Source organism: Ixodes scapularis, unplaced genomic scaffold, assembly GCF_016920785.2.
Source record: "Ixodes scapularis isolate PalLabHiFi unplaced genomic scaffold, ASM1692078v2 PGA_scaffold2__306_contigs__length_199485367, whole genome shotgun sequence".
Classification (NCBI taxonomy): Eukaryota; Metazoa; Arthropoda; class Arachnida; order Ixodida; family Ixodidae; genus Ixodes; species Ixodes scapularis.
Window position 1 is genome coordinate 173,384,616 of NW_024609857.1, and position 7,981 is coordinate 173,392,596.

General features: G+C 50.6%; 1 pseudogene; it reads left to right on the forward strand.

The window, feature by feature from the left end:
- The first annotated feature begins 2,740 nt into the window (after positions 1-2,740).
- LOC121836663 lies at positions 2,741-6,724 on the forward strand (annotated as a pseudogene).
- The last annotated feature ends 1,257 nt before the right edge of the window (positions 6,725-7,981 follow it).

A 7,981-nucleotide genomic window follows, 5' to 3' on the forward strand; every position in this document is an offset into this window, starting at 1 on the left:
GCACGTTAAAGACCCAGGCTAGAGGTTCTACCGCACTGGCTAAATCGCTCCTATACAGCTGAGACACCGAACGCCCACTGATGTAGACTAACTTACGGCTGTAAAAATATACACACAACAATATTCTTTGCGAGGTGTTTGGTGTAGATCGCGATAGGTGTCGACACCAGTGCATCGGCAGTAGGGTCAGCGCGGTGGTGGTTCTGCGCGTGCACAGCGTGCAGGCACACGTGCTATGGCACGTGCGGGCTGCAGCGACTTTCTGCTGCCCTGTTGACTGCAGCGCCGCGATTGTTCTCTCCACGCGCAGCCTCACAAGTTTCCACTGTCGATTCGCGCCAATCCAAACGCTACCCGGTATTCTAGTACACTGTAGCATTAGAGAGTTTTAGTAGACCGTTTTAATTTTCTGCTCCGCTCTGGGGGTGCCAAACTGCGCATGCGCGGCCTGCTTCGCCGGAATGGAAAGCGGAGGTCAAAAAACGCGTTTTAGTAGAGCGTTTTTCTTCAGCGTAAGAGCGTTTTGAGCGGGTTCGAAAAATTTGCTTGCGTAGCCACACAAGTGGACGTTTATAGTACTAGTAAGACAAAAAAACCTAAACGTTAACACCAAGAGAGTGAAAGGGAGCTTGTTTGTAGAGGTAGTAAAAACGAAGGCGAGAATAATGAACAAAGAAGAGTAGGCACACACCTGAAGAAATATTAAGCTATAAAATATCGTGCCATCAAGCGCCGAAGCTTCCTTTCCGAACGCGGTTTTGCTGGATATTTCCAACGTAGAAAAGAAACCCTTTAGGAAGCTATCTGTAGTGTGCTGTAAAAAATCTCAATTTGAGATGGTGCCGCGCGCCGCGTGCTTGACAGCGGCACGCGCTGATTGATGTAGATATTGAAAATAAGGACAGTCTTCACAAAAACTCCGAGCTGGTGTGACGTCTCTTCCTTTCGTCGGGGTTCCCGCCTTGGGCCCCGCACCTCGGCACCCCGCTGCCCACGCGCCGGCAATGTAAGCCTTTCCAGCATCTCTACAGGCCTTTCGGGGCGCTGTCTTTATCTTAGCTTTCCCTGTCTCTTTCCACCCATTCGTAATGGCCCCAAGCGACCACAACATCTTGGCGACGAGCTATAACCACTACATTTTGGCGACGAGGTTTTTTCTTGCATTTTTTCCATTTTCGCCCTCGTGAGTTTTTTTATGTGAGACTCCGTGCCGGAGATGAGTGGTGGCAGCACCGGCACGTATAGTTTTCTTTTGTGTGTTAGGAAATATTTGAACGTTCGAAATGTAAGGAGGTCCTTTTGAATATTCCCATCCACCACATCTTTTGCATATGTAGTACATGAAAATACTGTCGATGCATAGCGACATTTAACGTTCCGTTTCGAGCGGCAATGGTCCATTCCGAACGCCAGTAGGGTTAGGCGTAACGCCATCCTTTGTTCTTTTTTCGAACGCCGTAACGGCCGTTCGAATGGTTCTTTTTCTTTCATGCAAGTAGTGCGCACCGCACGGAAGCGTCGTTCTTAATTTTCCGAGACTCGGAGAAACTGTCTCGTTTCCATTTCGGTGGAATTTTTTCGGATTTTCACCTTCGTTTTCAACTTTGGTCTCCCAACCATAGCCATAGTAGACGATAGCGTCGCTATGTTTCATGTCCATGTAGTACATCCCAATTGACTTTAAAAGGCGAAGTGAATAGATATAATAGATATTTTGTCCATCAAATATGCGTATGTAGCCATTGGCTTCACTCATTCATAAGTTCAAAAAAAAAAAAAAAAATGGCAACAGCTTCTTTCCCGACACCTCCACCATTTCTTCCCACGCCAGGTGCCCCTGTGCAGCCTTGGTTAAATTGGAAAGCGTCGTTTTTAAATTATCTTGTAGTCCTAGAGGCTGATGAAAGCTCGCCGAAGCGTAAGCGCGCGTTGTTGTGGTCCTTGCTTGGTCTCGAAGGCCAAAGAATAGTTTCAACGTTTCCATCCACGGCCCTCGCACATAGCGAGATCGTTTCCGAATTTGACGTTCTTATGACGGCGCTTGATCAGCATTTCGCTGCCAAAAAGAATGTTGTTGTCGAACGGAGGTTATTCCTCACCCGCGTCCAGTCGCAGGGAGAAAGTGTCCTTGAGTACCTTGGTGCCCTACGGCACCTCGGCTCTTTTTGTGATTTTGGAGAGTCTCTTGAAACCCGCATCGCGGAAGTTTTTTTGGCTGGATTATTATCATCGGAGGTACAAGATCGGGTAATCCGACAGTCTGCGGAAGCTGGACTACCCAGCCTCGAACGTATCGTGCTTCTGGCACAACAGTTCGAACGGGCTGCTCGAGATTGCGATCGTTACCGCCAAATTTCATCATGTCTTCCGCGTTCCGAGTCGACACAGGCCGTTGAGGCAGTACAAAGGGTTCCCGTTCGCCGTGGACAAGATGGCCGCCAGTTGAGGTCAAATTCGAACATGCGACGTCAAAATGGAGGGCGGCCTCCTGCCGTTTCCTCCTCCCCCGCAAATGTTTCCTCCTCACCTTCCAAGGTTTCCTTCTCGCCGCGCCACCAGTCGCGTGGACTCACCCGTGTTTTTACAAGCCGAGTGCCTCGGGATGCTCCTCCGGGCGCGCGCGCTCTTGGGCTCGGGGCGGAATCGTGCCACTTTTGCGGTCGCCGACCCCATCCGCGTGAGGAGTGTCCAGCGTCCGGAATGACTTGTTTTTCTTGTGGCAAGATAGGCCACTTTTCAAATGTTTGCCGAAGTTCGTCTTCGTCGTCTGAAGTCATCGACCCCCGTCGCCTGGCGTTTCCGCCGGGACGAGGCCGCGCCGCCGGTCGCCGGTACGAGAGGCTTGGACCTGGCCGTAACCAGACGCCGATCCATAGAGTCGTGACGTTTCCCGACGACGACGAGGGGGAACAACATCCAAACAACGTCTTCACCGTCGGATCCCCGGAGGTCCTCCCAGAAGGACATGCGGACCGTCGCCCACGGAATTTCACCGCTGATGTTCAGGTGAATGGATTTACATTACCCTTACTCATTGATACTGGCTCCGAAGTGTCAATACTTTCCGAGAGCATGTTTAACAAGATCAACTTCAAGCAGCAAATCCGGCTAAGGAAACCGCCGCGCACTCTTGTGCACTACCTCCGAGGGTCGATTCCAGTCATGGGATGTTTCCAGACCAAAGTCAGCTTCAAGGAACGCTCCGCCGACATTCTTTTTTACATCGTTCGCAATGGCCGATCCCTGCTTGGGACAGATGCCGTGCATGGACTGCGTCTAATTTTATCGGGCGCGCCACTCAAGTGCTTCCATGTCAATGCAGCTGATCCTCGCTCGGCCATCCCGGGACATGTAAAGTCGGCTGGAGTCCCGCAGCCCCCATGTACGGTGGAGCCCAGTCCTCCACCGCGTCCTTCAAGTGCTCCCTGCAAGCACCCTTCATCATTGTCCTCTGTTCACGGCACTCAGCCATCCACATCGTCTGAATACTACTCCAGTAGAGGCGTCTTCGGAGACCAGCCTTCAAGGAATCCGTCGACGTCGGGACCATCTTTGCAACCTTCATCGGTGAGCGATGCATCTAAGTTACCTTCTGGTTTTGAAGAATTTGAGGATCTCTTTTCTCCTGAGTTAGGGTTAGTTAAAAACCAAACTCACACAATCACTGTCCGGCACCATGTCCCGCCGGTACAGGCTAAACTTCGCCGCTTACCCATCACGTTGCGTGATGCCGTCAGTGCGGAAATTCAGAAGCTCGAGCGCCAAGGCGTTATCGAGCGCGTAAACGCGTCGGAATGGGTGTCCCCCATTGTAGTAGTTAAGAAGAAAGACGGTGGAATTCGCATGTGTGTCGATCTGCGGGCGTCAAATCAGGCAGTCGTCATTGATTCTTTTCCGCTTCCGCACATCGAGGAGCTTCTGAACTCCCTCAGTGGAGCTTCCCATTTTTCTAAGTTAGACCTTGCGTCTGCTTATCATCAGGTCCGTCTCGACCCCAAGAGTCGCGACTTAACAGAATTCATTACCCATGAAGGGCTTTTTCGTTTCAAACGAGTTTGTTTCGGGCTGGCGTCTGCACCAGCGGCCTTCCAACAGGTCATGTCCAAGATATTAAAACATTGTCCAGGAGTCCAGTTTTATCTGGACGACATCATTGTCTATGGCTCCTCCCAGAAGGAACATGATAATAATCTCAGACAAGTCCTCAAATGTATTAGAGAGGCCGGCATGAAACTAAATAGAAAAGCCGTTTTCAATGTTTCTGAACTGTCATTCCTTGGTCATCGTCTGTCTGCGGAGGGTCTAGCACCCCTTCCGTCGAAGATAGACGCGGTCCTAAATTTTCCAGTTCCATCGGAACCTTCGCAGTTGAAGGCCTTCCTAGGTCTAGTAGAATACTACAGTAAGTTTGTCCCCCATTGTGCTACTCTGGTAGAACCCCTCCGAAGGCTTCTGCGTAAGGGCGCATCTTTTGTCTGGTCGACCGACGTAGAGGCCAGTTTTCAAAGTGTCAAGTCCTGCCTTCAGCAGGCTCCCATTCTTGCAATGTTCAATCCGAATCTTCCAGTTGTCGTCTCCACAGACGCGTCCAATTACGGACTAGGTGCTGTTCTCCAGCAGCAGCATGGGAAGCAACTAAAGACTGTTGCTTTCGCTTCCCGCTCTCTCTCCGAAGCAGAGCGGAAGTACTCAGCAGGAGAGAAAGAAGCTCTCGCAATCCTCTGGGCTTGCGAGAGATGGCACGTTTATCTTTGGGGTCGACATTTCGAAATTCAGACAGATCATCAAGCCCTTGTCACACTAATGTCCACTCAAGGGACAGGTGTTCGTCCACGACGCATCAGTCGTTGGACTGCTAGACTTTTCAACTATAATTTCACAATGAAGTATCGTAAAGGCGGCGACAACGTAGTTGCCGACGCTCTGTCTCGCCTTCCGGTCCCAGATACCGAAGAAGGTACGTCTTTTGAAGAAGAGGTTGTTTCAATTGTCTGTGCATGTCTCACACAGAAGGAGTTCAAGGAAGAAACTCTAAAAGATCCTGTATTACCAGTTATTATGACATACCTTTCAAACACATGGCCCTCAGAGGAAAAGATGCCTCCAGAATTCAAGCCGTATTTCGTTGTAAGAGACCAGCTCTCAGTCACCGATGCCTTGTTGTTCCAAGGAGAGAAAATAGTGGTTCCGTCCACTCTCCGCGATCAAGTGATTGATGTAGCTCACGAAACCCATCAAGGTATCTCGCGCACCACCAGTATCATCAAGGAGCTTTACTGGTGGCCGCATTTAAGTCAACATGTCAGAACGAAAGTGCAGAACTGTTCGGTATGTCAGTCGACAGATAAGCCTGCAAAGGCATCTCCAGCACCTCTTCAACCAGTTGAATTCCCCAACCGTCCATGGGTAAAACTGGGCACGGATATAGTAGGTCCCTTTGAACGAGCCCCAGCTCAAGAGAGGTTTTTCATTACACTGGTAGATTACCACAGTAAGTGGCCTGAAGTGGCACCAGCCCACAACGTCACGACTGCTACAGTCATTAAGTTTTTGAAGTCTGTCTTTGCCCGCGAGGGTTTGCCGCAAGAGATCACGACAGACAATGGTCCACAATTTATTTCAAAGGAGTTCAGCGATTTCTTGAAGACTCATGGCATCAAACATGTGAAGTCATCCCTTTACCATCCCCAAGCTAATGGACAGGTAGAGAGATTCCACAGAGTCCTTAAGTCTGTTATTCAGTTGGCTATCGTCCAACATCGTCCGCTTTCCGAAGCCATTACAGAATATCTCGGGGTATACAGGAGTACACGCCATGCCGCGACTGGAGAAACGCCAGCTTTTCTTTTACACGGTCGCACCCACCGGACGCGACTGCATCTTCAAGGGCGAGGGACCCCAGAGTCCGCCGTCCCTCCGCAGGTCGTTCAGGAAGAGCTTCCTGATAGAGTCAAGGCATATCAAATGAAGATGAAACAGTATTCAGATGCCCGGCGAGCAGTCAAGCACCCTGTTTTTGCTCCTGGGCAAGCAGTAAAGGTTTTCAAACCTAACATTAGAGGGAAAATGCGCAACAAATATGCTCCACCGCAACATATACATGAACAAGTTGGGCCAGCCACATATAAATTAGATGATGGAACCATATGGAATGCAGACAAAATGACACGTACAACATTGAAACCACCCCAACGTCAGCCGTGGTGGCTTATGGATGATGACATATTACCTACTTCAACTAATGCGGCTCCAGCTATAAGCCTGGGCCATGTGCCACCTGAGGGTCCGGCACCTGCAACTTTGCGTGCTGCGGCCCCCAGCGTCACTCCTGTCCGTGCGGCCCCTGTTGCCGTTCCTGTTTTTGCGGCCCCTGCTGCCGTTCCTGTTTTTGCGGCCCCTGCTGCCGTTCCTGTTTTTGCGGCCCCTGCTGCCGTTCCTGCTTTTGCGGCCCCTGCTGCCGTTCCTGTCCATGCGGCCCCTGCTGCCGTTCCTGCCCCTGCGGCCGGTCCTGTTTTTGCGGCCCCTGATGCCGGTCCTGTTCCGACGGCCCAAGAGGTCGTCCAAGCCACTGCGGCCCCTGTGGCCGCCCATGCTACTGCGGCACCCGGCCCTGGCCATATTGCTGTGGTGCCTGGTGCCTATAGTCAAGCGACCCCTGGCGCTGCCCATGATCCTGCTGTGCCAGGCGTCGTTCCTCATCATACGGCTCCTGCAGCCCATGTAGCTGTGGTCCCTGGTGCTGCCCATGTACCGGTAGTACCCGGTGCCCTTCCTGTCCCTGGTGTACCCGGCACCAGTTCCGTGGTACCCTGTACCGTGCAAGATGCGGTGGTTTTCGGTGGCCTTCCCGCCACCGCAGTCCCCGGTGCCGTTCCTGATTCCGGTCTCCAAGCGGCCTTCCGCGCTGCTGTACCAGTCCAAGCCAGCAGCCAGCCACCAGTCCCGCCGGCTGCCCCGGCTGCACTCTTCCAAGAGGCCTCCAGGCTCGCTTTCCAAGAGGGTCCTGAACCTTCCTTTCCTACAAGCGGTGCGATATTGAGCACCGCATCAAGTTCATCTCAACTGGGACTCGGGTATTGGGGCGAGCTGCCGTCATCTAGCTCCGCAACGGTCTCAGCGGAGTCCCTGCACTCCGTTGGGCCAAAGACCTCCACGCTTTCCGAGCCTTCAGTGGCTCCTGGTTTAGCAGAAGACCTGGATTCAAGTCCCGAGGCAACCCAAGAATCGACTTCTACATCAGGTGACGGTGGTGCAGACACACCACCAAGGACATATCACACTCCACCACAACGCCCCACGCGGCGTAGACGACTTCCCGCAAAATTTCGAGACTTTCAAGTGGATAGGTACTCCAAAGACGCTCCTTAAAAACTTTGGGACTTAAGTCATAGTGGTTTGCAATTTCATAGTGTGCACTGTATTTTTATGGGATAGATGTGAACATATCGTTATTTTTGCATTTTTCACATGTCTTCAAATGTCAAATTTCCATGTCATGGACACGGAAGTTTTGGATGAACTGCCTTAGGTATATTTTCATGTTTCCATGTTATATACATAGAGGTTATGGTCAAAGTGTTAATCTTTGTTTCAAATGACTCGTCAAACCGTGAGCTTTTGGAAAGTGTTATTTGTTACGTTTCTAAGGTCTAGTCATTCATTTCACTCGCAGAGGTGAAAGTGTTATTCGTGTTTCAAAGGACTCGCCAGTGACTTTTTTCGTTGCAGTGAAGAGAGCACTTTTCAGTCTGACTGAAAAGTGCTCGACATAGTACAAAGTGTATCATTTATGATTGTATCTTTCCAATGTATTTCTTTATCCTTATTTTCTCCGACCACTTCACAATTATTTTTGCTTCTAGTGATTGGTTGGTAAGAATTTTGTGTGTGCGTGAACTTTGTATTTTCTTTAAGGAGTAAGCTGTTTCCTTCTCTTCCCTAATAAATTATCCAACATTTATTCTTCTATTAAGGGAGGAGA